Source organism: Schistocerca americana, chromosome 6 (genome assembly GCF_021461395.2).
Source record: "Schistocerca americana isolate TAMUIC-IGC-003095 chromosome 6, iqSchAmer2.1, whole genome shotgun sequence".
NCBI classification, from domain to species: Eukaryota; Metazoa; Arthropoda; class Insecta; order Orthoptera; family Acrididae; genus Schistocerca; species Schistocerca americana.
Window position 1 is genome coordinate 406,153,501 of NC_060124.1, and position 22,273 is coordinate 406,175,773.

A 22,273-nucleotide genomic window follows, 5' to 3' on the forward strand; every position below is an offset into this window, starting at 1 on the left:
GGCGCACACAGTTTTAATCTGCCAGGAAGTTTCATATCAGCGCACACTCCGCTGCAGAGTGGAAATCTCATTCCAGTGCTTCTCGTGTCCCCTCGCATGTGGAAAAGCGTAACCGACCCTGTCGTTGACTTTCGATCTGTCCGTCTATGAAGTGTGGCTCGGTGGGCGCCGGCGCGATAGCTCAGCGTATTCGGTCAGGGGATTGCCACACTGTGTAATAAAAAAAATAATAAAAGAAACTGAACGAAGTTTTCATCGATGGAAGACGAAAGAAGTCATGCGACATTCGTACAGAACTGGTGTGGATAAAGAGGCGAATAAACGACAGAAGGAAGAAACAAAAAAAGGTGATCCAGTGACTGATTAAGGATCCAAAGGTGTGGGGTTCGATCCTCAGTCAGTCGCAGTATTTTTTTTATTCTGTCACTTATCGCTAAGTTTCACCTCTCGCACTGTTTCTTAAATGTGAAAAATATTGAAGTTCACACTCTCTCCCCCGTGTAACTGGCTGCAGTTAGGATTTCAAAGGCAAGGGCGTACAACATCCATTACGACCATGCACAGTAAAGCACAGAGGTGTTCAAACCAACCTTCAGGTTGACGACAGCTTTACCTTTACTCCGTATTAAACGCAGCCGTCTCTTATGTAGCAGTGGACCTCTTGTTAGAAGCAAATAATCTTCTTTAAAGCTCTCTGCCTTTTAGTAGTAAGTTAACGTTTATTTCCTAGGGCCATGAGCAGCTTAGGTTAGATACAACAGTCATACCTGTCGTGAATGCAGTAAGTCGTCATCGAAGATCTTTACTAGGCCACTGGACATTGAAATAGCAGTAGTATAAGACGGAGTGCAACAAACATCAAATTGGCATGAAGTGTACTACATGCTTGGATGCGCAAATGATTATGAGGTTTAGCACTAGCACAAAGTAGGTAGGAGTAGCGCCATCTACATTGTGTACGCAAAGAAATGTTACACTGTGGGTTCCTCATTCATAAATCGCATCTGAATGTTGTGTGACGGTTGAAGTTATCCTTCGCATAACAAGTAAAAGCGTCTACCAGTACGTGTCTGAATTCGACAGTGGCAGGATCGTCGTGTATCGAGACATCGATTTATCCTACCATGAGACTGCTTCTAGCTTTGGTTGGTATTCGACGAATATCGTGGTAATATGGATTCAGGAGGGCTATAGCGAACACGATGTTGGATATAAACATGCCCATGCCCGAGAGGATGGACATCGTTCGTTCGTCCATGCGGGACCGTGCAGCCTAGTCACGAAATGGGTTCGTTTCTAGCAGGACAAGTATCCACGCGGACACTTTTTATTTTTTAGCTTTATTAATACATACATAACCCGCTTTCTAACACTTTTGAGTGGGTGTATTAACACTAAACTTTTCTATTAGTTTTACAAAAGTGGTTTATTAGTATGACCACACTTACAAGCAAATAAACGAACTAATAGTATGTATCAATGAACGGCCTCTTAGCCTCTCTGGAATCCTCCCAGAGAGTTGCCCGTCCCTAGCCACGTGGAGGCGGGCCGCTACTACTAGAAAAAACCACCCCATTTATACCATTCTTGTATTCTCTCCACCATATTGAACTAACTGCAGCTACAAGCTACTACACGTCAGAGACTTAAACAAACAATTTATTTACATATTTACATTTGCGCAGTAGATCTTGAGCGCACATACGCTTTTAACCTCCCCCAAGGTAGGCTCGCTGAGCCTCCCTTGAGATTTTGTTTACCAACTTTGCCAAATTGTTCAACAATTCGCCATTCGTCAATATTTCTTCAACATTCCTTGCTTGTAGAAGCTGCCTCTCAACTGAGACAGCCTGCTCGTATGTTGGACAGTCAAACACTGTATATTCAGGCGATCCCTCGTGGTCACCACAATCACACTCTGGTATTGGCCTTTTCCGTATTCGATGTAGGTACGTGGGATAGGGACCATAACCTGTAAGGAAATGAACTAGGCCGTGCGAGGGCTTCATTACCTTGTTCTTCAGTCTTTCCCTTACCGTAGGTAGAAACCTATGAACTCCACGGCCCGTATTAGACCCATCCCATTCTCCCTGCCAAATGTCAAGCATTCTTTCTTTAATAGCCTTAACACTTATCAGAGGAGTGCCCATAATATTTTGCACTTTGTCAATGTTTTGTTTATGCAGCGAACAGAAGGCTGCGTGCTGCCTTATTATCAAGTCTAGTGGGCATAGACCCATGATTACCAACAGTGCATCTGTGGGACGTGTTGAATGCCCCAACACATCTCATGAAAACATTCCTCTGTATTCGCCTGACAGCAGCGGCAGGCCGCACCAGAGCTAACCTGTGGGTCCACACACTGGATGCGTGCCCTACTATTGGATAAATATTGATTGCCTTTGACGCCAAATGGAATCTTCTTTGTCCGATTGATATTAATGTGTTGAACAGAGCTAAGGACTTAGTCGTTATTTGCTCGATATGCGGAATGAAACTCCATGTCTCATGTAGATATAGCCCTAAGTAACGGGCATATCTCTGTTGCGATACTATCTGGCCATTAATTCTGTCTATTGGGTCCCTATTTAACTTGCCTTTCAAGAGCAAATATAGTGATTTCTGTGGCGCAATAGACATTTAGTCTTCTGACACCAATCTGTTAACAGACCAGTAGCCAGCCGCGAGCGATCCTCGATCGCATTGCGAGTGTCACCTTCTCCTAGAAGCGCGATGATGTCTGGAGCACCACGGGCTATCAGCACGGCAACCATTGTTGCGGTTCCCGTTGATGCAGCAGGATTGAAAGGCACGCCAGCACTGGGTCGTCGAAAGATGACAATGGACGCACGTGTGGCTCGCATTTTTAGATGAGTCCACCTTCAGCGTGGAGCATCATGGTAGACGCACCCTTGTGTGAAGGCTCCGAGGAGAAAGAACTTTGCCAAAATTGCTGAAAAAACGGAACTGGCGAGGGCTTGAAGATAGACGTATACTATCCCGAAAAAGTGTACTCAGAAAAAGCCATGAAGTGTCGTCTCTAGGACTAAACTACGATCCTCCACACCACTCGGCGGGTTAGTAAATGGTTCAAATGGCTCTGAGCACTATGGGACTTAACTTCTGAGGTCATGTCACCTAGAACTTCGAACTACTTAAACCTAACTAACCTAAGGACAACACACACATCCATGCCCGAGGCAGGATTCGAACATGCGACCGTAGTGGTCGCGCGGTTCCAGACTGAAGCGCCTAGAACCGCTCGGCCACTCAGGCCGGCCCGGGTTAGAATAATTACAACGCACGCAGAGACATTTGGGCTTCTTCAGACGTAGCTCCAATAAGCAACGCTGTCGATGGCGAATACTGCATGTATGTGAGCGGTTTCACAAGCAACCACAGCTTCTGAACGGTGGCGCTGCTGGCTGTCTCGGCGGTCTGCTACGGCGCGGGTGGCGACCACAAAAAGTGACTCCACTCGTGACTATACAAGCCACGTAGTGGTAGCCTTCAGACTGCGCCACAGCCACACCACTGTTTCAAACGCGGGAGCAAAGCGCTGCTGGCGCACGAGTCCTGGACCACTTTGTTCCTAGCCCAGTAAGTACTGTAAAAAGGAACTGGTTGGTTTGCACTGTAGCGGGCAGTGGCTTCGGATACGGGAACACACGGACTAAACATCAACGAGGTATAAGAACGTAGGCTTCCGCGGCCGGTGTCATAGTGATTAAAATTCTTCTGGGCATTATGCCGCGTCATTGCTAAAAACTAACAACAATAATAAACTAAAACTGACGTTTCGGCCGAATTGCAACGGCCTTCCTCAGGGCACGACTGGTTTTGCATGGGGATAGGTGCTTCTATCTCAGTCCAAGGGGCCGCGAACGGTCGCGGGGCAGAAGCTACTCGGGACACGGACGTATCTGCACAAACAGCTGTAGAGCAACTATCAGTCCACTTCCGCGCACACCAGGAGGAAAACTTGCCAACCAGGAGCCGAACGCTGATTGGCGGACAGCTACCAATCGTTGACGACATGGGCATCCACGAATAGCCTCTTTCTCTCCATCTTCCCTTACGTCAGGACTAGCCAATCATATTAGAGAGCCATTAAAAGTTTTACAACAGTGACGTCAGACATCGACAGTCTGTAATAAATAGTAGCACCTATCCCCATGCAAAACCAGTCGTGCCCTGAGAAAGCCCGTTGCAACTCGGCCGAAACGTCGGTTTTAGTTTATTATTGTTGTTAGTTTTTAGCAATGACGCGGCATAATACCCAGAATAATTTTAATCACTATCAACGAGGTAGTTTTGCCATTGAGACTGAAAAGTAACCTGCCTTATGGGATTTGAAACACAACGATTATAGCAAAAGGATCGCAAAGAAGAATGCATGGTAGTCCATCGTAGCGAAATTCGAAATAAATTTCACTGGAATTTCCACATCGATAGGAAAAGCAATGTTTATTTTAATCAGATATTAGTAACACAGGAAATACTGTAGTAGCGTATTTCAAGCAAACATTTCAGTTGCATGTTAATCTTGACCTCAAATTTGATGTAGATTTAAGGCATTACCATGCCCCTTAATTTAAGAAGTAATCGCCAAATGCTGTTCGGATGGGTTTAGTAGCGGTTCCAGGTAGAGAGTTGTCTACTGGCATCTCATCCTCTGATCCAACAACACAAAGCGTGTCCTCAAACATATGCCCATCTATTTCCCTGACGAAGTTATGCAGAAGGTAACAAGTTTCTATAGTAATTTTTGCCAAATCTTGTTGAACATTTAATGAAATGTTCTCCACTTGTTGCTCAGTATTTAACACGAGGTGAGCAGAGATTGCAGCACCACTAACGTGCCTTTGCACCGATACTAACACGTGTTTGGATCACCACTCACGCTCGTTAGCAGCGTCACTAATGCCAAAGGAAGCGCTGCTTGCGAACCACTGAGTAGTGTTGCAAAGTTGCCAAGTGTGAAGCCGGCCTTTTAAGTATTCGTTCTTCCCGCGCGCCATGCGTGACTGGAATGGGAAGACGCCCTAAAAACTGGTACAATACGAAATTCTGCCATATACTTCATAGTGGTTTGCAGGGTATGGACTTAAATTTTAAATGTACAGTTAACGTAGATTGCATTCTTCACAAGGGGACTGGCATCTGATGTGATGTTACGGGATGCCAATGGATACACCACACAATCACGTTTAGTTGGCGTAGCCAGTGATTTGTATAGGACTCCATACGATTCTCCCGTGTTAAGGCCGGTAGCCACTACCTATCCTCGATGCCTCCGTGATTTTATGTTTCTATAAGATAATGCAAGATTGTATAATTCCTGTTCGGTCTGTGTACCTCAATAGAGAGGGTGGTCGACTGTTATCCACGCCAGCACGTTCTCGCGAACAATTGGCCATTGGTTGCGCAGAGACTGGCACGACTCCATGCACCAACCACTACGATTAATGAACAGCACCACAGAGCTGAAGCAGTATGCTAAGATGTCCCATATCTGTCATCTAATTGAGTCTGATTCGCTCGTGATCGTGTGGTGTATCCAATGGCACCCCATAACATCACAGTTCAGAATCATGCCAGAGGTAAATGCTCTGTATGCTACATACCCCACTGTGGTATCGTTCAAAAATCGCAGAGCCACTCAACAGTCGGCAATGAGCATCGATAGCAAAGAGATTAGCGATGTCTGGCTGTAATCCGCAACGGTGAAAGGGAGAGGCTGAAGAAAACACGCGCCCTCTGTTAGCCCAGCATCGTTCTCGCACGGAGGTCAATATAGAGCCGAGCTCGGAAGCACTCTCACTTGTTCGTGATCTCAGCTGAAGCAGTCAATATCACGGAGTAAGATTAAACTGTGATTCAAATCTTAGATGGAAATGTGCTTTGATAAATGTTGAACACTGTATTTCAAGAGAACAGTTGTAATTGTATGCAACAAGTGACGCTTTAATAGTCAATGGCAGCTGTAAATCATCAAGCAATCCTATGCCAAAGGACTGCACTAAGTAAAACTTTTATTCATTCATATAATAAAGGAAAGTAAGATTTCGTATGTTGTACTACTGAGGTGCCATCTCCTGGAGCAATCAAAGAACCCACAGTTGTGGTCAGACGATTGTTGTTTCGTCTGGTCGTAACAACCGCAAATCACCGACAACTGTATTGTATCGAATGGGCTATATATCCGGAATACGTAAAATTTCGTTCTTTGGTGTGCTTCCTGGTATAGCAGTTTTAAAGACCAGGTGTGTACAAAGTCCAATCAACATAATACCATAGCGACCGTAGCCGTACTGGTGGCTCGTAACAATACATCTTGTAGCGCAGAGGGAAAACACAAGCTGCTGTGACTACATTATAGAGAAGAGAGAAAATGAGCTCAGGTACTCATATCAAAGTGTTCTCGATGGAAAGAATGGCCGACCTGCCCAGGGCTCATTAGTATGAAGCCACAGAAGGCGAGGACCCACAGTAGCGGGTTTTCCAGGCAGCCAGGTGTCCGCCTGTTTGGGGCCAGGCAGGGCGCGCTGGCCGAGAAAGTGAAGGCCAGGCAGCCAGCAGGCTGACGAGGGAGAAACTCCGGCTCCAGCCCACAGCCGCAGCCGTCCAGCCGCTGGAAAGCACCGCGACCTTGGCCTTCGCCCCACCTGCTGCCTCCACGGCGGAGGCTGCGCTGCCCGCCTCCCCACGACCACTCCTGCTACTCCTTCTTTCCTTTTTACATTAGTCATCAGTTTTCTTGTTCACCTCCTCCTACATTGTACTATCTTCCAACCTCTGCATACCAACTATATCCCACGTTCGTTCATATTCGAATTTTCGTCTGCCGCAACAATTTTTCTCTATTACTAGTATTCACAAATCTGACGGGTCTTGGTACATCTTCTTCCAACGACTCTTAGCCCAGCAATCGTTTTTCATTTACATTTTAACTCGCTAATTCTTTCTTGATCTTTCATTGTGTACCACTTAATTTTTAACATCCTTCTTTAGCTCCATGTTTCAGATCTAGCCACTTTTGCTTCCATTGATTTCCTCATCGTCCATACTTTACAACACATTCCAAAACGCCGTGCATGAAATCGGGATATTTCCGAGGCTCATACCTCGGGTTCTATTGACGATACAAAGGTGGGGTCAACTGTTTTGGATAGGCTTTGGATTAGGAACCATTTGTATACCCAATAGAATGATAGTCTTACTACAGTACAGGGTCAATTTTTGAATATTAAATTTTTCTCCAGCTTTGGCAACTGGAGGAAATCTGTTGGTCCTTTTTGCACTAGATATGGTCTATGGTGCACCTTAAGCTGCTTATGGAGAGACCATTCAGTTCATGGTCGGTTCCTGAGAAAACCCGAGAAAGGCTTTTCTCAACATTTTCTCTCAGTCTGCAGCGGATATCTAAATAACTAATCGTAGAATATTGCTCAAATTTTAGCAGCATATTACCGGCTCGGGGACCGAGCGGCTCTAGGCGCTTCCGTCCGGAACCGCGCGACTGCTACGGTCGCAGGTTCGAATCCTGCCTCGGGCATGGATGTGTGTGATGTCCTTAGGTTAGTTTGGTTTAAGTAGTTCTAAGTTCTAGGGGACTGATGACCTCAGATGTTAAGTCCCATAATGCTCAGAGCCATTAGAACCATTTTTTAGCAGCATAGTCTCCAGGCATTTATTTAGAAGTGCCATCTTCCAGTTTTCAAACATCTTTATCCGTTATCGATAAACACACCAAAAACATAGTTTTTGATTACCAAAATCGAGCCGCGGATTCCAAGACGCTTATGCACAGCAAATGGCTGAAATTTTTACGCTATGTTCCTACGAAAACGATCTCGGAAGACTTTAAAAATTTTCTTGATATCTTTATCCGTTTCGAGATAGAGTGGTTCAAATTTACCCTGGCTATACAAATGAAATATGCACGTAAAATCCATCGTGAGACGAAAATATAGTTTATAAAGTGACGTAGCATGGAGAAATATGCTGTAAAGTGTCTCCGCTTAGTAATTACGCACATGCAAAATTTTTGTGCATGTTAACTCCGATATGTGATATAAACACAGTTTTGCGTGATTGCAGTTTCATATAAGAAAACTATATCGAAATTTTACTGACCTATAAAGTTCATTTCATACGAGTTACATGCCCTACTATAGCAGGGAAAAGAATGGAACCAGCAGAAAACTGCTCCTGTCGGAGTACAAAAAAAGGCGAATATGTTCCTGTTCAAAAGGCCAGCTGCCTCATTCTACCTTTCTCAGCAGCTCTAACAATTTTCCCAAAAATTTTTGACATGTAAACATATGTCTATGCTGACAGAGAAGAAGGTAGTGGCGATAGGAAAGAGACGAAAAATTGATAAATACTGGAAGATAATAGGCAGTGGTTGTGGTACAAAAAGAAAAAATGAGACAATGGTCGTGTGAGAGGAAGAAAGGGACATGGTGTCAGTGAAACATAGTTGACAGCGACAGAACAGTGCAAGGAAAAGAATGAAGGAGACACTGCTCAGTGGGAGAGGGATTAAGAGGAGGAGGAAGTGGGAGTGGGTGTGAGCCAGTGATTATGACACAGTCTGTGACAATGACATCGAGGAAGAGAGCGATAATGACAGTGAAAGGGAAAGTAGCAGTGGGAAGGAATCAGTGAGATGGTGGAGTAAGAGAGAGCAAGAGGCAGACAGTGACAGTGAGAGAAGACAGTAGTTGTAGAACAGTACGAAGGAGACTGTAGTCATGAGACAGGGAACAGTGACAATTAGGGAGGCGCAGTGAGTTATTGAAGAGTTGGGCTGAATGAATGAGTCATAAAAGGCATGTGGGAGAGGATAGGTATTGTCTACTTAGGGGTGATGGACTGGTGCGCATGGCGGGTTGCAGTTAGGGGAGCTTGTGGGAGTGAGATGTGAGTTGCATGTTAAAAACAGGTACAGAGGAAGGTAGAATGAGGCAGCTGGTACCCCACATTTCAGTCAGAGTCTTTTAAAAAGGAGCACATTGGTTTTTTTAAATTTTTATTTATTTATTTATTTATTTTTGTACTCGGATGGGAGTATTTTTCCGCTAGTCTATATAATGTAGTGCCCAGGATACACAGTTACAGGAAATCATTTATCAATACTGGAATCCAGAAGGGATCGTTTGCAATAGAAAGTTTTCTTCGCCTGCGTCACTCTGCGTAGGGCACCTAACGCAATCTTACTGCTCTTCTTCTACCGCATGTTTCCCAGTTATTACATTCACCAGATCCCTATTCTCATTTTTACTACTTCTTACTTATGTTTCAATCTAGTATTTTTAAACCCTGATTGTCACTGGCAGCAGCAGTCGTTTGGAAGCTAATTTTTTGTCGTTTGTTATCAGACCAACTCTCTGTCCGCCCATCTGTTAAGACGTCTTTTTCTCAGGAACGGGTAACGTATCCAGTCGAAATTTATATTACATACTAAGGTCTATAGCCCCTTGGCGGTGTAATAATTGTAAGCCTCTGACACAATACAATCAAAAGATACGGCTATTTATGTCACATATTTTGATATTCGAAAACTAACTTGTCAAAGTCTGTAGGGTACTTCCCGTTGACCTAGAATGGTTCAAATGGCTCTGAGCACTATGCGACTTAACTTCTGAGGTCATCAGTCGCCTAGAACTTAGAACTAATTAAACCTAACTAACCTAAGGACATCACATACATCAATGCCCGAGGCAGGATTCGAACCTGCGACCGTAGCGGTCACGCGGTTCCAGACTGAAGCGCCTTCAACCGCACGGCCACACCGGCCGGCCCGTTGACCTAGAATCATGAAATTTGGAAGAAGAGAGGTTTCATGGTGCAAGTAAAGAAAAAAGAAGAAAATTGTTCATTTGTAATTATATCACACGTAACGAATTTTTTTGTCATTTGCTAGCCAACTTCAAACTTAAAATTAAAACTTTCTCGAAAGTCTTTGCAGTATCAATGTAGATAACAGGCAAAAATCGTCGATATTCTCGCTTCTTGGATGAACTGTTTTTATATATAATTAAGTTTGTACGGAACCCTCAGAGTGCGAGTCCTGTTCACACCAGACCCATTTTTTTGTTAACATCCGAGTGCCCAGTCAGTTGTCGCTAGTTGGCCATAAAGACTGACACGATTTTTCACAGGTACCTCTAGTCCGCCGTGCTAGTGAAGTGTCTCGTCTTGGATAACGCCAGTTGAAGAGGCTGATGTGTATGATTGTGTCATTCACCTCGTAAACTGTTGAAAGAGATCAGTGACATCGCTGTCTACTGGGCGTCTGCATAAAATACTTAATATATCTCCAGAATAAGATTTTTCACTTTGCAGCGGAGTGTGCTCTGATATGAAACTTCCTGACAGATTAAAACTGTCTGCCGGACCGAGACTCGAGCTCGGGACCTTTGCCTTTCGCAGGCAAGTGATCTACCAGCTGAGCTACCCAATCACGACTCACGGTTCGTCCTCACAGCATCAATTCTGCCAGTGCCTCGTCTCCTACTTTCCAAACTTCACAGAAGCTCTTCTGCGAACCTTGCAGAACTAGCACTCTTGGAAGAAAGGATATTGTGGAGACATGACTTTGCCACAGCCTGGGGGATGTTTCCAGAATGAGATTTTCACTCTGCAGCGGAGTGTGCGCTGATATGAAACTTCCTGACAGATTAAAACTGTCTGCCGGACCGAGACTCGAACTCGGGACCTTTGGCAAGTCTCCGCAATGTCCTATCTTCCAGGAGTGCTAGTTGTGCAAGGTTCGCAGAAGAGCTTCTGTGAAGTTTGAAAGTTAGGAGAAAAAGTACTGGCAGAATTGAAGCTGTGAGGACGGATAGGGAGTCGTGCTTGGGTAGCTCAGTTGGTAGAGCATTTGCCCGCGAAAAGCAAAGGTCCCGAGTTCGAGTCTCGGTCCGGCACACAGTTTTAATCTGTCAGGAAGTTTAATGTATCTCGTCTAACAAACATGAATTAATATAAATTTAAATGAATTTAAAGGTCTTACATAAACTGTGTGGCTGAAAGGCATGGGACGTCATCATATGGCGCAATAATTAATATACTGGATCCTCATTCAGTAACCGGGATGATTCATTTGAAAGGGCATGACTTATGTCCTTCCTCATGTTCGTCCAATCCGAGATTATGTTGTGCATCTAATGAGGCCATCGTCGACGCGACGATTACTAACGTTCTTTCCCATCTTCGGGGATTGTACTGCATGTGCTTGCAATAACTTCAGGCTATATTATAGCCTTAGACAGAATGCGTCAGCATCACAGTTATGTAATCTGCCAAAATAAATCAATAGAGAGAACCGAGTGAATCCGAATTCGACGTGACTACAAGTTCATATGCTCAAGTAGACTACCAGCTATCACATTTTGAAGTGGAAGTGTTATGTGAGCACTAAATTGAAACATTGTTCATTTGGGTTTAAGAAATTAACTGACAAAACAAAACATCGAAAGACGATAGGTGGTTTTTGTCCAATAGCGTGCTTCCCACAATGCTCAAAATCGGACCTTTTCTGGTAAAAGAACGATAATGCTCCTATCCTTAAGGTAAGGAGCATGGTGATTCGATGAGAATCTGATGGACTTACAAAACAGGCCTGTACATATTACAGCTGCGCGGGATTAGCCGAGCGGCCTGAGGCGCTGCAGTCATGGACTGTGCAGCTGGTCCCGGCGGAGGTTCGAGTCCTCCCTCGGTCATGGGTGTGTGTGTGTGTTTGTCCTTAGGATAATTTAGGTTAAGTAGTGTGTAAGCTTAGGGTCTGATGACCTTAGCAGTTAAGTCCCATAAGATTTCACAAACTTTTTTTTTTTTTGTACATATTACAGATGAACTATAAAGCACGTTGTGGGCGCGAGCAGTATCCGATAATCACTGTGCTTAAGAAAACAAAGAAAACATACTCCACCCTTGAAGCCAACAGGAAGGCTTTTTCCACAAACTACATCTACATTTATACTCCGCAAGCCACCCAACGGTATGTGGCGGAGGGCACTTTACGTGCCACTGTCATTACCTCTCTTTTCTGTTCCAGTCGCGTATGGTTCGCGGGAAGGACGACTGCCGGAAAGCCTCCGTGCGCGCTCGAATCTCTCTAATTTTACATTCGTGATCTCCTCGGGAGGTATAAGTAGGGGGAAGCAATATATTCCAGAGAAAAACGTGTCGCAGTACAAAATTAAACAAGGTTAAATTTGCTACAAAAAAATTCCTACTTAATTTTTCTCTTTGCTAATGGTTTACGCGATGAGAATTTGAGAGTATCGAAAATCTCGCTCAACTAACCGTTGTAGTAGAAGCGAAAGAATGTTCTACACACCATTGGTTCCACGGCTGACGTCTTTGGTTTCTGGAGACTTCTGGTCTCACAATTAACATCCTAATCACTTTCGAATCTCTAAATGGTTTTTTCTCTTTCATTATGCTTACTACGGGGCAACGACTGCCAAACTCTGCTGTATTAGTGCAAAATGCGATATTCCCAACGAACACCGACACTAAGAGAGGGTTTTGTAGCGTTGCTCTTGAAATTTTTTTCTCCTAGTCATATGGTTAAGTTACACATTAAAACGAGCACTACGAGAAGCGCATTTTCGAGGCTTGATATCACAGAAATTGGCCATTTTCCCCACGGCTACAGCTTTTATTGAAGTCTAAAGAGAATCTTAATGTCGGATTCGCCTATGTGTCAAGGAATTACAACCCTGCCAGCGAAGGAGTACATTTTGCGACTGTGCGCGAATGAACTGTGCGCTAGACAGGACATTAGCTACGTACGGAGAAATCGCCGGAAGAAACTTCCCCAGTGAATTACGTGTCAGAAAGCAAGAAGCGGCAGAAGGAAGAGTGAGGTGGAAGTGCATTTGGCCACAGCGACTCCTTTCTCCGAACGGTCGATGCTGCGCGGTAATGCTTGCTGGCGGTCAACGCCACGGGAGAGAAAGAGCGCCCATGACGGGCTCGCTACGGGGAAACTCGCGAGCTACGCAGTGGAGGGGACGAGAGATGTAACTCCTTGTACCTCATCCGCAAATAATCTTGCTCGCGTCAGCACGCGAACAATGGTACTGTGCAGCGATCATGAAAAGTCTTACTGAATTGCGTTAACATCTGAAATAGGTAATAATTTTATAACAATTTGAGCTAGATTCACTGAAGTTATGTTAATGGGCTGTCGAGAATGAAATAATAAATATGTAATGACATGAAATAATATCTGTGAACAACGGTGAGAAATGCTAAGCCACCAATTAATGAACTGAGGACAACAATACAGTGAACGTCTCTTGAAATAACGTAGTGTCAGATGGTCCTATCCTCCTACATGCTTCTATCTCGTTGATGAAAAGACACGTTACGAGTTAAATGGAAGAAATAGTCTCAAGTAGAATCCGTTGCCATAAATCGTACTTTGCGGGGGGGTGGGGGGCGGGGGGGGAGGGGGAGGGAAGGGATAGTATTAGTGATTCTGAACAAAAAAGTGTCTTAAGGTCATGTACCCTGTTCAGAACGGTTTCCGAGATAAGACACGTGTAATATCAGTTTCGTACGTTTCCCTCGAATAACTCGAAAACCGCACCCTCCAGAGAAAACGTGTCGCAGTACAAAATTAAACTAGATTAAATTTGCTACAAAAAAAATTCTACTCATTTCTTCTGTAGGCTAATGGTTTACGCGATGAGAATTTGAGAATATGGAAAATCTCGCACAACGCGCATGCGCTGTGGCCAAATAGTTTTTGTAGGCCCGTTTGAGGCAGTTTCCCGCCTTGAGAGACCACAAGTGTACTGCATCAAATTGTTCGTCTAAGCTTTCTCTACACTACTGTGGTACGCTGTAAACAATGACAAAGTTTGAATAATTCAGAAAATAAATAACAACGCACATTAAATGTGTTCTACCTCGGAATCCATTAGGAATAGGACGTATATTTATACGACGTTTTTTTTCAGATTAACTAATGTTATCACCCCTCAAGGCACGTACCTTTCCTCCTGACTCACTCCGTATACTTTCCTCGTGGCAGCCTCGGCCTTCCACCGACTCCGTTCCACAGCGGCATTACTACCATTTGCCCATTGTGAGACTCTCTCGTACTACCATTCGGAAAGCGTAGGTGGTATCAGCACTTACAGTGGAAGACAGATAGCCTAATTGTTAACAGCCGTAGACAGTCACCTAAGAAAAGTTATAATTTCAATTTCATGGCGAAGTTTTAGTGTCCGAGAAGATTTAGTGTTTCAAGAACAGTAGTTCCTGGAGGATGTATTATTAAGGATGGCCATAGGCTTGACACTGGCGACATTTGAAGAATATTTCGCTTTTACAGTAGTAATTAGTTCAGGAGGAATTTTCAATTCTAATGAGGCAATTACAATTAGTACATGAAGAGTCGAAGATTTTAGTTTCCAAGAGATACGAGTTTCATTGATTAATGGGATATCATGTTTTCGTTGGTTTCGCAGCAATAAAGCATCAGGAGTGAAGAACCTGTTTTGCTTTGTGCTTCAATTCATGTTTTCTCCTCTCTGTTCGTTCTAGTGGAAAAAGCCTTTGAAAAAGGCCAGAAATGAGGCCAAAGAGCTTGTGCTGTTGAAGGTAGTTATGGAGTGAGATATGGCTATAACGGGACGTAAAAAATCAAGTTAAGGTGTCTCGCAAAAAGCAAGAAATCCAGGTTTGAGTCTCAGCCAGGCACAAATTTTCCTCAGTAGCCATGTACTCAATATCGTTATCATTAAAGTTACTTTCTTTTTCCCCTCTGTGCTATTGTTCAAGAATTCAATTTCTAACTCTTCATGGACTAGTCCAGTGCTCTTTTGATCACTGGAATTTTTTACGAGCTTATGTGTATCGACATTCTTTTAATGTGATTCTGAAGATGGCTTGATAGCCGAAACGCATTTAATCGTAAAGTTTGTAATAATTATAAATCGATAGGATGATTACATTGCCTTTTGCAAGAGAGGGTTTTTACGAGTGAATACGTGAGGAAAATGTGTAGTTATCACAACACTAGTTTAACAGGAAATAAAAATGTCTGCTATATTGAAAAGCAATAAAAGAGAAAGTAGCTTTCGCGCTTCTTATATTATTTTAAGTTATTTCTGGGACCACCCAATACTAAGGAGATGCTGAAAACAGAACAACTGTTTTCTAGGAACTTAACGAACAAAACTCCTGAAGACAACTGAGAGATTTAGAACTTCGTTACACTCACCCCTGAAGTAGACTTAAACTGTAAAATTACTACGGCCAGAATGGAAGTTCTTATTGCAGGCTCATCCCTGTAATATGCGGGAAGATCAGACAGTTCCAGCGACAACAAAGCTCGTTGATGAAGCAAGCTCACAGTAATACATCGTATACACGCCAAAAAGACAACTACACTGTCGTGGCACATTAAAATATTGTCGGAAGACTCAATTCGACCAGAAGAGGCTGTCTTGAAATATACGTTCATGTTAGCTAACATCACCTCAGTCCCTTTGATTACGATTGCTATGGTGACTGACGTGACCATGATACAGACTAGGTTCATTCATGTGATGTAACTCCACAAAACTCTTACAGACGACCATATAACTCCATCGTGAGGACATTTATCTGATTGCCCTAGTTCACGCTGTCATTCTAAGCGATTGGATCTCTGTCGCGAATGTCAGTCGTGACTCGTTACTGCCGTATACGAGCGTATACGACTCGGCTTGTCTCCGGACTTCGATAATAATTTTAATGGTATCTGCCACTCACACTGCCACGTGTGAATGTCCATCAAGGTTGCACCAGACATCGCGCTGATCTGTTAGATATTCGTTACATAAAATATTGTTTTCGTCATTTACAGCTTTCGTCTACCATTACACGTAACTGCTTGACTGCAGATACCACACATGTACACTAAAGCGCCAAAGAAACTGGTATGGGCATCCGTATTCAAATACAGAGATATGTAAACAAGAAGAATACGGCGCAGCGGTCGACAACGCCTATACAAGACAACAAGTGTCTGGCGCAGTTGTTAGATCTGTTGTGACTTGGCAAGACAGCCAAGTCACTATGAGAGGAAGCCGAAAGGCACGCGTTAAGCTCACGCAGACTGGCGTGAGGTCTGGAACAGTTAAGGGAATTTTTATTAGCAAATAAAGTACGTAGTTGATGTAATACTTAACTTTAATCCATAAGTGGTGTACATCGGTCTGACGGTACAGGCATCACCAGTTAAATATCTATTGATAATGGCGCCTTGCTAGGTCGTAGCAAATGACGTAGCCGAAGGCTATGCTAACTATCGTCTCGGCAAATGAGAGCGTATTTGTCAGTTAACCGTCGCTAGCAAAGTCGGCTGTACAACTGGGGCGAGTGCTAGGAAGTCTCTCTAGACCTGCCGTGTGGCGGCGCTCGGTCTGCAATCACTGACAGTGGCGACACGCGGGTCCGGCGTATACTAATGGACCGCGGCCGATTTAAAGGCTACCACCTAGCAAGTGTGGTGTCTGGCGGTGACACCACAAGATCGGTTACTGCAGATTCAATGTCAAGTTCACCAGATTTAAGTGAATTTGAACGTGGTGTAATAGTCGGCGAACGAGCGATGGGACACAGCATATCCGAGGCAGCGATGAAGCGGGCATTTTCCCGTACGACCATTTCACGAGTGTACAGTGAATATCAGGAATCCGGTAAAACATCAAATCTCCAACATCGCTGCGGCCGGAAAAAGATCCTGGAAGAACGGGACCAACGACGACTGAAGAGAATCGTTCAACGTAACAGAAGTGCAACCCTTCCGCAAATTGCTCCAGATTCAGCGAAACTTTCGGAGCCGAAGGCCCCCTCGTGTACGCTTGATGACTGCACGACACAAAGCTTTACGCCTCGCCTGGACCCGCCAACACCTTCACTGGACGTTTGATGACTGGAAACATATTGCCTGGTCGGAAGAGTCTCGTTTCAAGTTGCATTGAGCGGATGGGCGTGTACGGGTATGGAGACAACCTCATGAATCCATGGATTCTGCTTGTCAGCAGGAGACTGTTCAAGCTGGTGGAGGCTTTTTAATGGTATGAGGCGCGTGCAGTTGGGGTGATATGGGACCCCTGATACGTCTAGATACACATATATGTAAGCATCCTGTCTGATCACCTGCATCCATTCATGTCCATTGTGATTTCAGACGGACTTGGGCAATTCCAGAAGGGCAATGCGACACTCCACACGTCCAGAATTGTTGCGGAGTGGCTACAGGAACACTGGTCTGAGTTCAAACATTTCCGCTGGCCACCAAACTCCCGAGACATGAACATTATTGAGCATATCTGGGATGCCTTGCAACGCGCTGTTCAGAAGAGATCTCTACCCCCTCGCTCTCTTACTGATTTATGGAGAGCCCTGCAAAGAATTCATGGATGTGAGTCCCCTCCAGAACTACTTCAGACATTAGTCGAGTCCATGCCAAGTCGTGTTGCGGTACTTCTGCGAAGTTCTCGGGGACCCTACACGATATTAGACAGGTGTATCAGTTTACCTGGCTCTTGAGTGTGTGTCCATTGAGTCGGAACTGGCAAAGAAGTTAGTTGCCGAACATGAGTTATTGGAGCTTGTGGCGGATCCTCCAGCAACAGTAGCAGGTAGAAAGAAGATTATACGATTCAAAGTGTACACATCTCGTCAGCCTTACAGAGCTTATAGTATTCAGAGTGTACTCAATTCGACACTCTTTCAGGGTAGGCACTATCCATGCACATTATAAAGATGACTGAATATATGTATGCATGAATGTGTGTGTGTGTGTGTGTGTGTGTGTGTGTGTGTGTGTGTGTGTGTGTGAGTGTGTTCCCATCTCCTCGCGAACTACTGGACCGATTTCAACCAAACTTGGCACACACATCCCTTATTGTCCGGCAATAATAGCTGTCGGGGTAATAACCACCTACAGTTCAGGAGATATGACGTCATAGACAATGAGATGCGTGAAAAATTGTAGCATTGTGCATGAAGTTTAAATTTATTACTTCTGTGCTAGTACCTCTGTTCACAATAAATTTGTCAGTCGGTATCTAACATGCCGCTAAATGCGTGTACAAAATTATATGTTGGCACCATACATAGTTCGGGAGATATGGCGTCACAAACGCGGAGATACATGAAAACTGCCGAATTGTGCACAATGTTTAAATTTATTACTTCTTTGATACTAAGTCTATTTGGAACACATTTTGGAGACAGAATCCACAAATGCCACTGAATGTACCTGCAAAATTGTATTGTTGTGTGACACATAGATCAGGAGATATGACGTCATAAAGAATGAGACGCCTGAAAAACAGCAGCATCAGACATGACGTTTAAATTTAATACTTCTTTGCCAATAACTCTGTTGCAATTACTTACTTTATAATAGCTCTATTCGCAATGTATTCCGCAGACCGTATCCACGTATGCCGTTGAATGTACCTACATAAATATATCATTGTGCGATGCATAGTTCAAGGATCATGGTGTCATAAACACTGAGATGCGTGAAAAAATGCTGCATCACGCATGAAGTCTTAACAGACTTATTGTTTGTTACTAAGATAGCCCTGCAGTCGAGTCAACTTAGGGAAATACCTGACACAGCACTTTTGACAACTTTCAACTGCGAAGCGCAAACGGCTGTAGGCGAAAACAATCGCCGTTCATAGAGTTATGAAGAGGCGTGCGAAAACAATAACCGTTTATAGAGCTATGAAAAGACGTTGCCATACAGACGTTTACCGAACCTCGCTCAGAGTACAGACACTGTCTGGCGTATTACAGCGCAAAAACAGGTCTTTTTTTCGTTTCTAATAGAAAATTAATAAAATGAATACCTGGATAATGCCGCGTTTCTCATAGAAGACCGATCAATCGAGCAGAAACATCGGCAGTTTTTAAAGCAGCTTTAATTGTGTTTCTCCGGCGGAAAATGTTCCTAATATTTAATAACAGTGGGTCGCAGATTTCTTGAACACAGTAACAAAATCTTGCACTTCCAGATTTTCACGGCTTAATGAATAATACACTAAATTTCGGGCATGCAGCCGTGTAAATTCCATCTCATCGACTGATATTTCTTCCACGAACTTTCCGATCATCCTCGGAATGAGTCGAGAGCCAGTCTCTTGACACGGCCGCATTTCCGAAATTTAAGTGATTAACCTACATCAGCTTCTTATAATTTTATGCATTTCTTGCAGCATAGCTCAGAACTTTTTAAGATAGTGAGTTTCACATTTCTGAAAGAATGGTATCAGAAATACTAAAAAGTCCCCACCATCCGCACCATAAGCTCAGAAAACTTACAGACTTATGCAGCTCCGCAAGACTGTTCCACCTCGTACCACATCACTAACAATTTCCGTAAATTCCTTTTAGCGTTATGCACTATGACGGACCGCGCCACACCATATCCCTCACTCCCTTCTCCCAGCATCAAATAACCTTCCACTAAAACACTCTTCATTATATCTCTCAACATACTGTATTATTGGCACTTCGCCATACTTTCCTTTCATGCTTCTTTACATTAACGTGCTTTTACAGATATAAGAGTTATTGAAATTATAACTGTTGTCATTTTCTGATACCGGTTTGCAACTTTTTTGATATTAGTACACATGTTTCAATTATCACTGTTGAAATACTTGTTATTGTAGTAACTACGAACATGACTGCATAAAAATTCAGAATCTGAATAAATGAAATGTATCAGTAATGGGTATAATAAATTATGTTGCAATTATTCAGTTATTACTCAATATGGCAGTTCATACGAAAACCAGTGGAAGAGCGAAAATAATGCGTACTGCTATTCTTTTCTTTTATGTATATTGCAGAGGAACATCAGAGCCAAGACCAGGATGTAGTATAGTTATAACTTATAAGCAATAATGATTTAAGTTCCCTACTACAAATTGCTTCGCTGACACCAAACTGTATTTCATCAGAGAGAGTGGTTGTATTTAGCTACAGGGAATGATAGAAATTAAAAGCTAGTTTACTTGTCGTTCGTGTTACACGACTAGCCTCCGCACTTCCTGTAAGAGGCGCCGCATGTAACAACACTTTTGTCGTTAATAATGCAATCTTCCACTCTTCCCTGAGCAACAGTTACGTAATCGAAACGCTGTTGCACACATAACCTTTTTCTGGGACTTTTTAAGTCGAATAATTATCTATGACGTTCACTTAGCTAAGACAATGAACTATTGAGCTGAGAATCTCTTTACGTCGTCAAGGAAAATCCCTTGTTTCCCTACAGATCGTGAACTAGGAAGAAGAAACGTAGATTAATTTAAGTAGGTTCTCAAGCGTATGAAGTTTATAGAAGTTCCTGGCAATGGTACATTTAAGCAGTTCATCTTACGAATTCGATTGAAGTTACAGGTATAAACTCCCATTTCTTACGAAAAGTAAGAGAATGGCGACTGAGTGTTATTATTTACACCAATGACACGACTGCGTAATATTTATTCTATGGTGGTACGAAAGGGTATTAACGGGATTGCAACTTCCTCAAAACTTCCTTCCTTCATCCACTAGATGTTCAATGTGTGATGAAATAAAATCATAACTTATTTCGAAATTTATTCACACAAGAGGGATAAAATGGTTGTATACTACACAAAGTTAATTTTGATTATGGGCCAAAGATCGAAGAATCTTAGTTATCGGGGGATACGTTTGCCCCTAGCAGCCATACAGGTTGACAAGTTCTCTATCAGGCGGTAAAAGACCTGTAGCTGCAGTCGATACCATTACTGAGAAAGATCTGTGTTCTTCCTTCATGAAGGAGTTCCTGCACAGTCTACCCGTTAGGTAATATGTCATACAAAATGTATAAATGTGTCACGTAATGATTCTTCAACCACCGAATTCAACCAAATTGTCAATGTTGGTGATTTGCCTGTGGGCATGGAAGAAAAACTAAGTTTAAGAAATAAGTAAAAATAGGAGATGAATCAGTCCCTCTTATTACATGTCCTTGAATGTATTCTTGTTGAGGTGAGATACATTTTTTTTAAAATTGAACTGATGTTGTTTATGCGAGAAATTGTTTTTCTTATTAATATCTTCTTGGCGATGTGATCCATCTACGAGTCTGATAAAGGGCTGTTTGTTTTTTTGCTATACCCGTTTGGCTTCTTATTATCTGTGACGCACCCTCTATGGCTGTTTTTTGGAATCTTGCTATCACCTATGTTTCGCGCTGGAATTGTACCTCGTTTTGGTATTGGCGATTTTTGGCATTTATGAGCACATTTCACCTATAAACTTCAGTTTCCGAGTGCATATAGGATATCCTGGTATGTGGAGGACAACGATATACAATTCCAGAGCGACACCAAAGTGATATCAAGATCGGAAAAAATAGCCACTGAAATGCGTGTGGCATGAGAACAGTCTTTCATTTAGTTGTATAGACGGATCACATCTCTGAGAAAATGTAGAAACGAAAATAATTAATACCAATTTTGGCCACCAGGTGCAAATCTGGCGCTGTGACTGCCGGAAAGACTTGGCAGGAAATGTCAAACACGTGAGACAGGCATAATGTTGATTTTATTATTAACCATCGCTTACATAATTTGTTCATTATGAGCTATAGAGTCGTGTTCAGCAGTTGCTCGCAGTAATTCTGGTCGAGTCTGAGCAACGTGTTCCTGTATACTGGCGTTCAGATCAGGTAGAGACCGAACGTGGTAAACGCGTTCTTTTAGATATCTCCAGAGCCAAAAGTCACATGTTTCAGACCAGGTGATCTTGCAGGTCATCCGTTTGGGAAACGTCTGGAGATAACACGTCAGTGGAAGACTGCATTAATCAGATCTTTCACTGGGTGATATGCATCAGGTGTTGTCCCATTTACATGAAAACAGTTGTTTCCATACAGTTGAGCTTTTCCAAAGTAGGAATCACATGCTGTACAAAGAGATCACGATAACGTGCATACGTAAAGCTGTACAAAGAGATCACAGCTGTACAAAGAGATCACGATAACGTGCATACGTAAAGGTACACGTAACAGGTCCTCTAAGAGTAATCTCTTCAAAGAAAACAGACCGAGAATAAAGGTGCTTGTGAATCCACATCACACAGTCACATGCGGCGAGCTGCGCAGAGTGGCCGTGCGGTCTGAGGCGCCATGTCACGGAGTGCGCGCCCCTCCCGTCGGAGGTTCGAGTCTACATCTACATCTACATCTACGTCCATA

At 43.3% G+C, this 22,273-nt stretch overlaps 1 protein-coding gene and 1 non-coding gene across 2 annotated transcripts in view; one reads left to right on the forward strand and one right to left on the reverse strand.

Annotated features, from left to right (window-relative positions):
- LOC124619760 (chitin deacetylase 1) overlaps positions 1 to 22,273 on the reverse strand; it is a 207,268-nt gene that overhangs the window by 124,899 nt on the left and 60,096 nt on the right. The gene's annotated exons all lie outside the window — the stretch shown is intronic.
- On the forward strand, positions 10,864 to 10,938 carry Trnar-gcg. The gene has a single exon. It is a non-coding gene; the product is annotated as a tRNA-Arg (tRNA).